The sequence below is a fragment of the Tamandua tetradactyla genome, chromosome 2 (assembly GCF_023851605.1).
Source record: "Tamandua tetradactyla isolate mTamTet1 chromosome 2, mTamTet1.pri, whole genome shotgun sequence".
Taxonomy (NCBI): Eukaryota; Metazoa; Chordata; class Mammalia; order Pilosa; family Myrmecophagidae; genus Tamandua; species Tamandua tetradactyla.
Window position 1 is genome coordinate 223,526,717 of NC_135328.1, and position 16,745 is coordinate 223,543,461.

A 16,745-nucleotide genomic window follows, 5' to 3' on the forward strand; every position below is an offset into this window, starting at 1 on the left:
GAATGCCCCATATCCCTTACCCCCCACTGTTGGCCTTGGTGTTTGTGTGATACACCTGTTACTGTTGATGAAAGAGCATCAGTATCTCACTATTAACTACAGTCTGTAGCCTGCAATAGGTTATTTCCCTTATACGCTGCTCTGTCATTAACTCTTGGTACAAGTGTCGTATATTTGTTGTAGTTTACGCAAGATCTTGTTTATATTTGTTGTGTTAATCAGTGACATACATGACTTACATTGACAAACCCCTTTCAACCACAATCAGCTAGAGCACCACCCCATTACTTGTAATCTGAATAACGAGTTACCATCACCTCTACCCATTTCCAAACATTTAAGTTCCACCTCATTAACAAGTCTGTACGTATTGGGTAACTGCTTCCCCTTCTCTAGCTTCTACCTCTAAGTCTCCTACCTGTTTTCCCCTGCAGGTAACGTGTCCTTCCTGCCCCATGTGGCCCTTTTAAGTGTTTCTTTATATCTTTCATATATTCTACATTTTAAGATTTTGAGTTTACATATTTTAGTAAGTTCATACTATTGAAGTCATATGGTATTTATCCTTTTATTTCACTCAGCATTATGTCCTCAGGGTTCATCCTCATTGTCATATGTTTCGGGACATTATTTTGTCTAAATGCTGCATAATGTTCCATCGTATGTGTATACCACATTTTATTTATCCACTTGTCTGTTGATGGGCACCTGGATTGTTTCCATCTTTTGGCATTTGTGAATAGTGCCACTGGGAACATCAGTGCGCTGGTTTGAAAGGATGTATGTCCCCTAGAAAAGCCATGTCTTAATCTAAATCCCATTTCATAAAGGCAGGATAATCCCTAGTCAATACTGTATGTTTGAAACTGTAATGAGATGATCTCCCTGGAGATGGATTTAATCAAGAGTGGTTGTTAAACTGGATTAGGTGATGACATGTCTTCACCCATTTGGGTGGGTCTTGATAAATTTCTGGAGTCCTATAAAAGAGGAAACATTTTGGAGAATGAAAGAGATTCATAAAGAGCAGAGCAGAATGACATAGCCACGAGAAGCAGCCAGTGATCTTTGGAAATGAAGAAGTAAAATGCCTCCCAGGGAACTTCATGAAACAGGAAGCCAGGAGAAGAAGCTAGCAGATGATGCCATGTTTGCCATGTGCCCTTCCAGCTGAGAGAGAAGCCCTGACTGTGTTCGCCATGTGCCTTCTCACTTGAGACAGAAACCCTGAACTTCATCAGCCTTCTTGAACCAAGGTATCTTTCCCTGGATGCCTTAGATTCGACATTTCTATAGACTTGCTTTAACTGGGACATTTTCTCAGCCTTAGTACTGTAAACTAGCATCTGATTAAATCCCCCTTTTTAAAAGCCATTCTGTTTCTGGTATTTTGCATTCTGGCAGCTAGCAAACTAGAACAATCAGTGTGCAAATGTCTGTTTGTGTCACTGCTTTCAGCTCTTCTGGGTATATACCAAGTAGCAGAATTGCCCAGTCGTAGGGCAATTTGATATTTAGTTTTCCAAGAAATTGTCAAACTGTCTTCCACAGTGGCTGAACCATTATACATTCTCACCAGCAGTGGGAATTTCTCCACATCCTCTCCAACACTTTGTAGTTTTCTGTTTGTTTAATAGCAGCCCTTCTTATAGGTGTGAGATGATATCTCATTGTGGTTTTGATTTGTATTTTCTTAATAGTTAAGGAAGATGAAAATCTCTTTACATCCTTTTTAGCCAGTTGTATTTCCTTTTCGGAAAAAAATCTATTCATATCCTTTGTCCATTTTATTTTATTTTTTAACATTTTTTATTGTTAAAAATAATATATAGACAAGCAATACATTTCGAAGTACATTTTTTTTTTTAAGTTGAATCAAGCTAAATTTATTGATACGGGCTCACTAAGCAGAGATTCTGTACTCAATGTTGTAGCTCAAGGGGTTAGAAAGGGCATTCATTAACGGTTTGTTTAGATGGTTGGTTGAAACGTGGATGAAAGGTAGCTGACAATACCTGAGGTCAAAATGCCAGAACTGCCTTGGTATAATGAAGAGGAGGGGATCAAGAGGCTTAGGGAGATGGGATGTTAGAGTGGATTTATCATGGAAAATCTGCTCATACACTCCAGGAATGGCCAGAGGATACATCTTTCACCAGAACTTGAGAAACAAATTCATAAATCTAGCTCCATCATCCCAGAAGAGCTCTGTATTTGCCCTTTTCTGTCAAAGTACATTTTAACAAGTAGTTATAGAATGGATTTCAGAGTTTGGTATGGATCAGAGTTCCACAACTTTAGGTTTTTCCTTCTAGTTGCTCCAAGACACTGGAAACTAAAAGAAATATCAATATAGTGATTCAGCAATCATACTCACTTGTTAAATCTTATCTTCTCTGTTATATTCCTCCTTCTCCTTTGATCCTTCTCCCAATCTTTAGGGGTATTTGGGCTCTGTCCATCTAACTTTTTTCATATTGGAAAGTGCTGTAGATAATATGGGATGGGGGATGGAACTAGTTGATGTTCTAGAGAGGCTGGCCCCTCTGCATTTCAGGACTTATCTGGCCTAGGAACCCATCTGGAGATTGTAAGTTTCTGGAAAGTAATCCTAGTGCACGAAACTTTTGTAGGATCTCAGATAGAGCCCTAGATATTCTTTAGGGTTTGCAGGAATAGTTTTGGTTGGGGCTTGGCAAACCATGGCAAATTGCAATATCTAGCTGAAGAGTGCATAAGAGTAGCCTCTAGAATAGCCTCTTGACCCTATTTGAACTCGCTCAGCCACTAGTACCTTATTTTGTTACAATTCTTTTCCGTTTTTGTCAGGAAGGCATTGATGATCCCATGGTACCAGGGTCAGGCTCATCCCTGGGAATCATCTCCTATGCTGCCAGGGAGACTTTCAACCCTGGATGTAATGTCCCACGAAGACAGGAGGGCAATGGTTTCACTTGCAGAGTTGGGCTTAGAGAGAGTGAGGCCACATCTGAGCAGCAACCGAGGTCCTGCAGAAGTAACTCTTAGGCATGCCTATGGGTAGGCTAAGCTTTTCCACTACATAAATAAGTGTCACAAGAGTAAGCCTCATGATCAAGGGCTTGGCCTATTGACTTGGGTGTCCCTAATGTTTGAGACATTATCAAGGGTTTCCCTAGAGGTAAAGTTTAATAGTTCCATATTTTTCACCTGCTCCTCAAGGGACCTTGCCAATACCTTTGAATTATCTGCCCAACAAACTCTGGGATGTATCTGGGCATTACCTTAAGCCATATGGAATCACAAGCCCTCACTCCCATTCTGGGCTCCATGCGTTCGGGTTGTTTGAATGATCTATCCAGGCAGGTTGAGTTAGATTATTCTGGGCTACAGAAAATTTAGGTTTGGATCAAAATAAGCCTCTCTTCCTTTGGTCTCACAAAGTAGGTGAAGTTCTAAAATACAATGTCCTCCTTCCCCCTGTATTCTGATTCACCCTAGTCCCGACCTGATCGATTTCATTCTTATCTCTAATTGAAGTCTGGTCTCTTTTTTTTGTTTCTGTAATTGTGTTGTACGTGGCAATGCTGACTTTCAGAGCTACAAAATTCCAGCTCTGAGTCTTAGGTGTCCCTCAAGTAGCCAAAGTTGCAGAGAAATACCAGCTATACATATACACATAGCACAGCCTCTCGAAGTCTAGAAATAACAATTACAGCTCTGGACTAAACATGACTGCTATAAAAGCTCACAATCTAGGCCCCAATTTCCTTATAAGTATCTTCTAAAAGAGACCATAAAATATTTGCTCTTTTGTTCCTGGCTTATTTTGCATTACATAATGTCCCACAGGTTCATTCACCTCCTTGCCTGCCTCACGACTTCATTCTCTTCTGTGGCTACACAATATTCTATCATGTGATGTGTTGGTCAGGGGTCTTAGAGAAACAGGACCAACAGGAGAGCTCTGTGAATATGAGGTTTATAAAGGTGTCTCCTGCAACCGTGGGGATGGAAGAGTCCAAAATCCGCAGAGCAGGCTGTGAAGCTGGCGGCTCTGATGAAGGGTCTGGACGAGCTCCAGGAGAGGCTCGCTGGCTAGAGAAGCAGTGGAAGGGTCTCTCTTGTCCCTTAAAAGCCTTCAATGGATTTGATTATCTCATTGGTGGGAGACAGGCCTTAGTTGATCACAGATATCATCAGCCACAGATGCAGTCAGCTGACGAATGCTTTTTTTTTTTTAACTTTTTTTATTAATTAAAAAATAATTAACAAAACATTTAGATATCATTCCATTCTACATATACAATCAGTAATTCTTAATATCATCACATAGTTGCATATTCATCATTTCTTAGTACATTTGCATCGATTTAGAAAAAGAAATAAAAAGAAAACAGAAAAAGAAATAAAATGATAATAGAGAAAAAAAACTAGACGTACCTTATCCCTTACCCCTCGCTTTCATTTACCACTATTTCAAACTGAATTTATTTTAACATTTGTTCCCCCTATTATTTATTTTTATTGCATATGTTCTACTCTTCTGTTGATATAGTAGCTAAAAGGAGCATCAGACATAAGGTTTTCACATTCACAGAGTCTCATTGTGAAAGCTATATCATTGTTCAATCATCATCAAGAAACATGGCTACTGGAACACAGCTCTACATTTTCAGGCAGTTCCCTCCAGCCTCTCCACTCCATCTTGAACAACAAGGTGATATCTACTTAATGCGTAAGAATAACCTCCAGGATAACCTCTCAACTCTGTTTGGAATCTCTCAGCCATTGACACTTTGTCTCATTTTACTCTTCCCCCTTTTGGTCGAGAAGGTTCTCTCAATCCCTTGATGTTAATTCTCAGCTCATTCTAGGGTTCTTCTCAGTCCTTTGATGCTGAGTCTCAGCTCATTCCAGGATCTCTGTCCCACATTGCCAGGAAGGTCCACACCCCTGGGAGTCATGTCCCACGCAGAGAGGAGGAGGGTGGTGAGACTGCTCATCGTGTTGGCTGGAGAGAGAGGCCACCTCTGAGCAACAAAAGAGGCTCTCTTGGGGGTGACTCTTAGGCCTAAATTTTAAGTAGACTTGACCTATCTTTTGTGGGGTTAAGTTTCATATGAACAAACCCCAAGACTGGGGGCTTAACCTATAGCTTTGGTTGTCCACACTGCTTGTGAGAATATCAAGAATTCAACTTGGGAAAGTTGAATTTCTCCCCACTCTCACCATTCCCCGAAGGGGGCTTGCAAATACATTTCCAGTCACTGATCAAATCACTCTGGGATTCATCGGGGCATCACTCTGGACAAACCAACAAAATCTCATGTGCTACCTGAGATTCCAAGTACTTATGACATTCAATCAAACTATCTACATGAGTTATATTAGGAAATGCTCTAGTCAAAATATAAATTTTGTAACAAATAAACATTTTTTTGCTTTAGTCTCACACATAAGGTGACATTTATAAGTATTAATTATCATCTATTTTCAGCACCCTGAAGTAATGACATTCCTTTGTTCTTCCTCATGCAAAAACATTTTTAAAATTTGTACATTGTACATTTCACTATTGTTATACACTCTAGGCATTCCTCGATTATACCATCTCGATCTTTAACATCTATCTTTCTTTCTGATTTCATTTATGTACCCAGCCCTCCTCCCTCTATCATTCTCATATGCAGCTTCATTGTGTTTTAACATAATTGTATTACAGTTAAGTAATATTGTGCTGTCCATTTCTGAGTTTTTATATTCAGTCCTGTTGCACAATCTGTGTCCTCTCAGCTCCAATTACCCAATATCTTACCCTATTTCTATCTCCTGATGGTCTCTGTTAACCAAGGAAATATTCCAGGTTTATTCACTAATGTCAGTTCATATCAGTGAGACCATACAGTATTTGCCCTTTTATTTCTGGCTAATCACACTCAGCATATTGTCCTTAAGGTCCATTCATGTTGTTACATACTTCATAACTTTATTCTGTCTTACAGCTGCATAATATTCCATCTTATGTAAATGCCACAGTTTGTTTAGTCAGCTGTTTGTTGATGGATATTTTGGCTGTTTCCATCTCTTGGTAATTGTTAATAATGCTGCTATAAACATTGGTGTGTAATGTCCATTTGTGTCCTTGGCCTCGTGTCCTTTGAGTAGAGACAGCATATAGATGGGTCCTGTGTTTTAATCCATTCTGCCGGACTATGTCTTTTGATTGGAGAGTTTAATCCATTAACATTCAGTGTTATTACTGCATGGGTAGTACTTTCTTCTACTATTTTGCCTTCTGGATTTTATATGTCATATCTAATTTTCCTTCTTTTTACCTTTACTCATAGTCTTCCTTTTTACACTCTTCTCCACACCTCTCTCTTCTGTCTTTGTATCTGTGTCTAGTGTTCCCTTTAGTATTTCTTGCAGAGCTGGTCTCTTGATCACAAATTCTCTCAGTGATTTTTTTTTGTCTGAAAATGTTTTAATTTCTCCCTCATTTTTGAAGGACAATTTTTCTGGATATAGAATTCTTGGTTGGCAGTATTTCTTTTTTAATAATTTAAATATATTATCCCACTGTCTTCTCGCCTCCATGGTTTCTGCTGAAAGATCTGCGCATAGTCTTATTGGGTTTCCCTTGTATGTGATGGATTGCTTTTCTCTTGCTGCTTTCAAGATCCTCTCTTTCTCTTTGACCTCTGACATTCTGATTATTAAATGTCTTGGAGTATGTCTATTTGGATCTATTCTCTTTGGGGTATGCTGCACTTCTTGGATCTGTAATTTTAAATCTTTCATAAGAGTTGGGAAATTTTCAGTGATAATTTCCTCCATTCGTTTTTCTCCTCCTTTTCCCTTCTCTTCTCCTTCTGGGACACCCACAACACGTATATTCATGAGCTTCATATTGTCTTTCAACTCCCTGAGTCCCTGCTCATATTTTTCCATTTTTTTCCCTATAGTTTCTGTTTCTTGTCAGATTTTAGATGTTCCGTCCTCCAGTTCAGAAATCCTATGTTCTGTCTCTCGAAATCTACCATTGTAGGTTTCCATTGTTTTTTTCATCTCTTCTACTGTCTTTCATTCCCATAAGTTCTGTGATTTGTTTTTTCAGACTTTCAGTTTCTTCTTTTTGTTCTTTCCTTGCCTTCTTTATATCCTCCCTCAATTCATTGATTTGGTTTTTTATGAGGTTTTCCATGTCTGTTCGTATATTCTGAATTAATTGTTTCAGCTCCTGTATGTCATTTGAATTGTTGGTTTGTTCCTTTGACTGGGCCATATCTTCAATTTTCCTAGTGTGATTTGTTATTTTTTGCTGGCGTCTAGGCATTTAATTCCCTTAATTAGTTTATTCTGGAGATTGCTTTCACTTCTTTTATCTAGGGTTTTCTTGCTGGATGAATTTGTTGTCTATCTGTTCTTTGACATTCCATTCAGCTTTATCTGAACCTTTAGCTTAAGTTTTGTTTAACAGAGGAGAATTTTTCAGTTCTTCTTTTCTTGTTTCTTGCCCTGCTTGTGTGGTGCCTTTCCCCCACACACACTTAGGAGGGTCTACTTAGATATTATAGACCCCAGCCAGATTTTCCCAGACCAAACTGGCCTCCTATCAGGAGGAAAGAGTCACCTGCGTTGGTTTTCCCTGAGGGTGAGACCCAGCAGGTTGAAAGACTTTCCTGTGAAGTCTCTGGACTCTGTTTTTCTTATCCTGCCCAGTATGTGGTGCTTGTGTGACTGCAGGTCCCACCAGCATAAGATGATGCGGTACCTTTAACTTTGGCAGACTCTCCCTGCTGGGGATGTGATGGAGACAGAGGAGAGGATGTAGGCTGGTCTCAATGGCTTCAAATTACCAAGCCCTGGTGTCTGAATTCCTTGATGGAGGGATTCCACCTGGGTGGGACCTCACCCCTCCCCTGGGGAAGGCACAAGCTCCAGATAAGCCCCCAAAAGAGCTCACTTTTGCCTATGCCTGGGGTGGTTGCAGCCTGAAAATTCCTGCCGCTGTATCCAGAGGCAGTCAAGCCTTTGTAGAAACACAGCCACAAAAACCTCTGTTTCCTCCTTTTTTTTTTCCCCCGTTTTCTTTCAGTCCTGCCCCCTTGGCACTGGGGCAAAAATGAACAACCTCCACTTTGATCAGGTTCACCTAAGCTGGGGGCCTATTTTTAGTCAGAATTTGTTAATTAGTTCCACAATTGGCGTTTGATTGTGCCCAGTCCCTGCTGCTGGTAAAGTCCTTTCCTTTCCCCTCTGGGAAGCGGCCTGTGGGGGAGGGGCACTGGCCACCACAGTTTTGGGAACTCACGGTTCTGGGGGGTGCTTGCAGCTGGTCCAGACTGGGGTACGCTGTGTGTCCGGTCACTATCGTGGCTCCACTATCGTGGTACTGTTTCTGGTTATTTAGTAGTTGTTCTGGAAGATGAACTAAAATGCGCACGTTGTTAAGCTGCCATCTTGACCCGGAAGTCTCAGCTGACGAATGTTTTAATACACCAACCTTCCAGTGTATCAACCAGCCATGAAATGTCTTTGCAGCAGTGGTCAGGCCAGTGCTTGCCTGACCAGACATCTGGGTATCATCACTTGGCCAAGGGGACACAGAACCATCACAGTTCATGGTTCTACTTCTCAGTTAGTGTCTCCTTCAGCCACCTCCATCACTGGGCATCATGGACAGCGTCCACAGTCAGCACTCCATACCTCACAATATCCTTACTTAGTTGTACAAGCAACAACACTCTCAATTTTAGGCACTTTTCATTGCTCCAAAGAGAAAAAGAAACGATAAACATTCCCTCACCCAATGGAAAATCCAAACTTCCCCTTAATTCTTGCTGTTCTCTCCCCATTATTTACCACTGGCGTTGCTGTGGTACTGTTGATATTTTCCTGTTAAACACAGCCCAGAGCATGCAGTAGCATTTTTCCTCCATCACCTTTATGATTGACTCCTTGTCCGAGATTCGTAACTTTGAAGTAGTTCATGCAAGAACTTATTTGTATTTGTAGTGTTAACTGGTGGGATATGTGGCACTAAACAACCCCTTTCAATTGAGTTCACTTTCAATATGGTCTTTTGCCATTTTATAATTGGTTTGTTTGTCCTTTTATTGTTGAGTTATAAGATTTCTTTATATATACAGGTTATCAAACTCTTATCAGATATATGTTTTCCAAATATTTTCTCCCACTGAGTTGGCTGCCTCTTCACCTTTTTGACAAAGTCCTTTGGAGCACAGAAGTGTTCAATCTTGAGGTGTTCCCAATGATCCATTTTTTCTTTTGTTGCTTGTGCTTTGGGTTTAAAGTTTAGGAAGCTACCTCCAATCAGTAGGTCTTGAAGATGTTTCTCTACATTTTCTTCCAGGAGTTTGATGGTACTGGCTCTTATATTCAGGTCTTTGATCCACTTTGATTTAATTTTTGTATAGGTGTGAGGTAGGGATCCTCTTTCATTCCTTTGGATATGGACATCCAGTTCTCCCAGCACCGTTGATTAAAGAGACTATTCTGTCCCAGCTCAGTGGACTTGGCAGCCTTGTCAAAGAACAATGACCTTAGATCTGAGGGTCTATTTCTGAACTTTCAATTCAATTTTTAAAAACTTTTATAACCGGATAACCTTCCATTGTATGGCTGGACCACGTTTTGTTTGTCTGCCATTTGTGGATGGGCACTTGAGCTGCTTCCCCTGTTTGGCGAGGATCAACAGTTCCACGATGAGCAATATTCTTTTCTCATGCTTTTCCTCCCTTGCATCTGGCTGCTTATCACCACGCTCTAATAAGCGTGTCAGCCCACGCTTCACCCACCACGACACTCTCCTTTGAGAAAAAGAAAAGACACCCTTGGGTACCTTGGATCCTTGAACTTCATTTCATTTCTGTTTCACAAAGGGCCTTGTCTGCCTCTGCCAAGTTTATTTTCCAGTTTTTCTTCATTTTTACCAGACATAATCTTTGACTTTTCTGAGGATTTTCTTGAAAAACTTGAGACTCGACTGAAGCATCCGCGCACCCCTTGTGCATTTGCTGGGCTTTGCCTCTTGCTTCTCGGGGGCTGTGGAAGTGACACAGTGCTGCCCTGTCCCCCGCGGCCAGCGCCCTTCAGAGGCTGGCAAGTGTTGTTTTTGCTCTTGACATTTTTTTTTAGATAAAGTCCATTTTATTTTAGAATCACTTTAGATTTATAATAAAGTTGGAAAGACAGCTGATAGTATCCATGTACCCCTCCTCCAGTTTCCCCGTTGTTAATGTCTCACATTAGGGCTGTTACAACTGATGGACCAATCCCGACACCACATTATCAACAGGGTCCGGATTTTATTTAGATTTCCTTAGTTTTTACCTAATGTCCTTTTTCTGTTCCAGCATCCTTCCCGGATAGCATACGATATATGTGTTCATCATGTCTTCTTAGGCTTCTCTTGACTGTGGGTTTCTCAGACTTTCCTTGTATCTGATGACCGCGGCAGTTCTGAGGAGAGCTTGTCCAGCACTCCATGTGGATGCATCTGGTGTCTCTCTCCGGCCACTCTGGGGTTGAATGTGGGGTGATGTGCCTTTCTCGTCACCTCACATCAGGAGCATACTTCATGAGCGCGGCTTGCACGGCTGATCTGCCCTTGATCTCCTGGCTGGGCGTCCGTCAGCTCTCTCCACGGTGAACGTCCTCTCCGTTCCCCTCTCCACACTGTGCTCTTCGGAAGGAGGTCAGGCTCTGCGGCATCACCTTGAGACAGAGGCTCTCCATAAGTTATCTGGAATTCTTCTGCATGGGAGATTTATCTGCTCTCCCCCATGTTTTTAATTATTCGACTGTTTATTCATATCAGCATGAACTCTGGAAATCTACTTGATAATTTGGGGTAGGACCCAACCCTCCTTTACTGTTGTTGCTCAAACTGTCTGCACTTTGGCCATCAGAGGCGCCTTCTGTGGGCCCCTTCTGCGCTCCCCCAGCTGGACTTCTCTAGCCCCTCCATGCTTTCTGGTGCTCCAGAGGCTCCGGGCTCCTCTTGTCTGGTTCCTGCACCAGTCCTAGCATCGCCTCTCTCCCCAGCATGTGAGATCCCAGGGTCGGGGCTGTGTGTTCTTTGCCTCTGGGATGTTGACCCTCTCGGCTGAAGCGGGGCGGGGGGGGGGGGCAAGCCCGCAGCCTGCGCACACCCGCATCGGCCTCCACCTGCCTCCGTGGCCGGCTGAAGTTGCTGTGCGCCGCACCGCCCGCTCCTTCCGGCCCCCTGGCCCCCGCTCCCTGCAGGGCCCCTTCCCGTCGGGGTGGCCTCAGAGCTGCTGACCTGTGTCCCTGCGGCGGGACACACAGCTCCTGTCCTCCAGCCGCACGTGTCCACCCGCTTGCAGCCTCGGAGGGCAGCTGGCACAGATGGCCTCTTTGGTCACAGTCTCCTCCCTTCTGGGACCCTGGGACCGGAATGAGCTTTGAAATTTGCACACATTGAGGCTCACCATTTGTGCCATAAAGGTCAGTGGGTTTTTTTTTTTTGTTTTTTTTTTTTTAAAGAGGGAGGAAGGGAAGGAAAGACAGAGAGAAGGAAGGAAGGGAGGAAGAAAGGGAAACATCTTTAAACATTTTCTTGTTTTATTGTATTTTGTTTGTTTTTTTTACATGGGCTGGGGCCGGGAATCGAACCGAGGTCCTCCGGCATGGCAGGCAAGCACTTTGCCCGCTGAGCCACCGCGGCCCGCCCAGGTCAGTGGGTTTTGACAAGCGCATCTCCCTAACCACAGCTCCGTTCAAAACAGTTTACCCCCAAACGCCCCCGGCTCCGCCTGCTCAATCCTCTGCTCTCCTGTGATTTTAAGCTACTAAGTTTTTTTGTTTTATTTTAACTTTTTTTGTGTGTGGCGATATACAACATATACCAAAAAAAAAAAATCATTTCCAAGGTAAGCGCCAACAAGCAGCTACAGAACAGATTTCAGAGTTTGGGGTGGTCACAATTCCACAGGCTCAGGTGTTTGCTTCCAGCTGCTCCAAAGCACTGGGGGCTGAAAGAAACACGGTATAAAGACTCAGCACTCATGCTCATCTGTGAAACCCGACCTTCTCTGCTTAACTCCTTCTCCTTTGACCTTTCTCCCACGCTTTAGGGCCATCTGGGCTGTGCCCATTCTAACTTTCCATGTTGGAAGGGGCTGTCGAAAATATGGGGTCGGGGGTGGAACTAGATGACGTCCTCAGAGAGGCTGGGCTCCCAGGACTCAACTGGTCTCGAACTTGGTAGCATCTCAGACAGAGCCGTAGGTGTTCTTTAGGGTTAACACAAATGGTTTGGGTTGGCGATTATCATATTTAGCTGAAGCTTGCATAAGCACAGCCTCCATAATAGCCTCTCGGCTCAGGGTTCCTTTGATCACTCTCAGCCACTGATACCATATTTTATCACATTTCTTTACCCTCTTTTGGTCAGGAAGGCATTGTCAGTCCGGATCCCAGGTGCCAGGGCCAGACTCATCCCTGGGAGTCACACCTCACACTGTCAGGGAGGCTCACACCCCCGGATGGCATGTCCCACGGAGGGCAACGATTTTCCCTGCAGAGTTGGGCTTAGAGAGAGAGAGGCCACATCTGAGCAACAAAGAGGTTTCCTGGAAGCAACTCTTTGCCCTCATTATGGGTTGTCTTGGCTTCTCCACCACAAAAATAAATTTCGTAAGAGCAATACTCAAAATCCAGGGCTTGGCCTATTTTATTGGGAATCCCCAATGATTGAGAGGGTATCTGGGGTTTCCCCGATGGGAAAGCTTAATAGTTCCATATTTTCTCTCCAATCCCCCAGGGGCCTCTGCTAATACTTTTTTTATCAGCCCACCACAGTCTGGGGTGTATCCTGGTATTACATTTTGCTATACTGTTTTACAAGGCCTCGTTCCCATTCTGGACTCCAGGAGTTTGGGTTGTTTAAATGAGTTCTCCAGACAGGTTGATTTAGATTGTGTGCTATGGGAAAATTTAGGTTCTATACCTAAATAACCCTGTCTGCCTTTGGTCTAATGCAGTAGGTGACGGTCTAGAGCACACACCATCATCTTTTCCCCGGTGTCCTCAGGCTTCATTTTCATCTCTAATTGACGCCTGATCTCTTTTTCATTACTTTAACTGTTATTGGATGCAGCAGTGCTGACTCTAAGAGCTGCAGAGCTCCAGCTCTGAGCCTTCGGTGTCATACAGGAACCCAAAGTTCCAGGGAAATACCAGCTGATACACGTACAGCTCAGCATCTCAGAATTCAGACGCGTACTCACAACTTCAGACTAAGTGCGCCCACAATAAGCGCTCACAATCTAGGCTCCAATTTTCTTAGAAGCATTTTCTGAAAGAGACCTTAGCATATTTGCTTTTTTGTTGTTGTTGTTTCTGACTTGTTCTGTACCACACATTGTCCCCAAGGTTTATTCAGCTTGTGGCATGTCTCAACATCCTTCCTTTCTGTAGCCGCACCATATTCTGCCATATAAATGCATCACCGCTCTCCATTCTGCTTCTGTCGTTGCATCCTTCGGCTCCCTCCATCTATCGGGCATCATGGATAATGTCCAAAATAAACAGACCACGTCTTACCCTCACTTGGTGGTACAAGCAGCAGCACTCTCAAGTGTAGACCATTTTCATTGATCCAAAGGGACAAAGAACTGATAAACACCGCGTCACCAGGTATCAGATCCAAACTTCCCCTAACCTCCTGGCCCCCCACCCCATTATTTGCCCCTGGCAGTGCTGTGGACTTGGCCTCCTGTTAACATAGGGCACAGCCTGCAACCCCTCTACCACTGAGTGTGTGTTCAAGATCAAACCTTTGAAGGACTTCATGCAAGAACTTATTCATAATTGTGGAGCTAATGCGTGGGTCCCAGCCCCTTTCAGTCATATTCAGCTTCAGTACGGCAGTGTTAGTTACAACCCACTAACTAGCTGTCGTCACTTCTACCCGTTCCCTTGCATTTAGACTCCGTCTCTAGCTTCTCTGCACCTCCAGATCTGCTGTATGCTACAATGTAGCCTCTGATCATACCTTTACCAGAGTTATAATAGCGAAATCATTCAGCATCTGTCCTTTTGTGTCTAGTTTATTTCACTTAGCATTATGCCCTCAAGGCTCATCCATTTGTCATGTGCTTCAGGATGTCATTTTGTCTTACTGCTGCATAATATTCCATCGCACGTATAGACCACATTTTGTTGATCCACTCGTCTGTCGATGGGACCTGTCACTGCCCTCAGCTCTTCTGGGTTTGTACTGAGTATTGGTATTGCCGGGTCACAGGACAACTCAATATTTAGTTTCCTAAGGAATCGCCAAACTGATTCTACAGCGGCTGAACCACTATACATTCCCACTGGCAGTGCATAAGGTTTCAATTTCCCCCACATCCTCTCCAACATTTGTGGTTTCCTATTTGCTTAATAGCAGCCACTGTTATGGGCGTGAGGTGGTATCTCACTGTTGTCTTAACTTGCATCTCCCTTATGGCCAGTGGAGATGAGCAGCTCTTCATGTGCTTTTTAGCCATCTGTACTTGCTCTTTAGAAAAATGTCTGGTCGCATCCTCTGCCCATTTTATGATTGGGTTGCTTATTCTTTTGTGGTTGAGTAGTATGATTTCTTTATGTATACAGCATATCAAGCCTTTATCTGATATGTGGTTTCCAAATATTTTCTCCCATTGAGTAGTTAAGCCACTAAGTTTTAGTTGGTTTTTATGTAGAAAAGGCTGTCAGAGGTACCTGGATAATCTGTAAATCGGTTGAATCCACAAAGCTAGAGATGACAAAAATAGTGGATCACTATATAAAAGCATATTTATTCTTGGTAAATGTTGGTAATTTGGATGGTAAACATAATGTGATACGTATATTGTTATAGAGTATGTCAATTTTATTACAGTTAAGGCTAACGCTAAAAATTTCCATTTTCTTCTAATATAAACATCTGTGTATGTATTTGTGTATATTCATAGAAAGTGAATAATGGTGCTAAACTAGGAAAGTGTAAGCATGATATGGAGAAGAAAAATTGTTCTGAAAGAAGTTCTTCTTCACACATACAGGGTATTTTACACGAAAAACAGTTTCATGCTCTGCTGGAGGAGGAAGTGCACGTTTTCACCCTGAGTTAAGCTCCCGAAGGTCCACCTCTGGCTTTCCTTGACTCAGTTTTAACAGCCGGCCCTCATGTCTCAAGGATCAGATGCTCCCAGGAATCCTTTACCGCTGTGCTTACCTTGAATATTGTCACCTGATTAAAAACGTAGGAACACATCATCAGGTCTTGCATTTAACCAGTGGTGGCTGAGGTTGAGCCTATCCCCTCTGACAATCCCTTTTGATACTGCCTTTCCAAAATTTAGCTCCCAAGTTCACAATTTAGAAAGCCAACAATACAGTTTTCACGCCTCGCCGGCCCTTGGAGCACCACACAGGGGCCTGCCCTGGTCCCAGAAAAGCAGCCGCGACAAAGCACCGAAGAAGCTGTCCCCACCCTGTTTACGAAGCCTGTTCCAGGAGGAAGTCCAGTAAATGTCCAGCCTTCCTGGGCCGGCTGCATACCAAAGTCTGTGTGGTTATTACTGTGTCTCAGCACCCCGCATCTCCGCCCGGGTGGCAGCCCAGCACCCTGTGTGCAGGGTGGTGGGCACAGCCTAGCCCCGGCCGTACAGACACCCCTCGCCCAGGCCCTGAGGTTGCCGGACACAGCTATGCCCTGTGTCCACTGACTCCGTTACCACCGTCAAGTGTGGAAAAAAGTGAAAACATTTGGAAAGTTCCAGAAAATAAAGAAAATAAGCAGTTCATGAGCTCCCAGTCTCCTGCCCAGCAAGCATGGCTGCGAGGTGCCAGCCCGGTGTGTGACACACCCAGGTCCCCAGGAGGCCGCCCTGCCACCCAGAGCGCTGTCCTTGCCGCGTCCTCACAGGGCCTTTCCCGGGCAGGCCCCTCCACGGCGGCCGCGGGGCAGGAGCGGGCCGCTCCCTCCAGCCGAGGGGCGAAGACCCTCCGTCCGACTGAAAAAGAGCGAAGATCACATGCAGAAAGGGAAGCAATGAAGGATAAGCACAAACGCGCTGGTTTTGCAGCTGCACCTCCAATGCGCCGCCCGTCCCTGCATCATGACAAGGGGCTTCCCCGCACTCCCCCGAGGCCTTGCCACAAACCCCAGATCCCCGGAAGCCCGCTTACCTCGACTGACACCCACCTGTGGGCACCAAGTAGGGGCGCCTAGGGGAACAGGCCGGCCCAGGAGCCGCGTGGCCCCAACCCCTGCGCCGGCCCCAAGCCACTGCCCAGGGCCGCCGAGACCCCAGCCACCCCCAGGGGCCGAAATGGACAAATCGAGATTTCGTAGGCAGGAAAGGCGTCTTTTTTTGTGTTGACCCTCAGCTGAGCAAGCGTACTTGGCGCTCTGTGGCTAACCTCTCCTTAGGCGGCCTCTCATCCCCACAGACCCTTGGAACTCAGAAGAAAATTATGGAAATCTTAACGTAGATATCAAGCCAGAGAATCGCCAGGAAACCCGAGGAGGCTCGGGAAGTGGCGAATCCCGAGGTGGCTGTTCGCCACCGGGGGAGGAGGTCGGCGGCAGGCAGCTCCCACCTGCGGGCTGCAGGGATGGGGGGCTCCTCAGGTGCAGGTGGGCAATGGGGGCCACGGGTGCTGCCGAGGGAACTGGGGTGCCGGTGACACAGGGGGTCTGTGACGCACGTGGGGCCCGGTTCCATGTTGAGGGGCCCCGG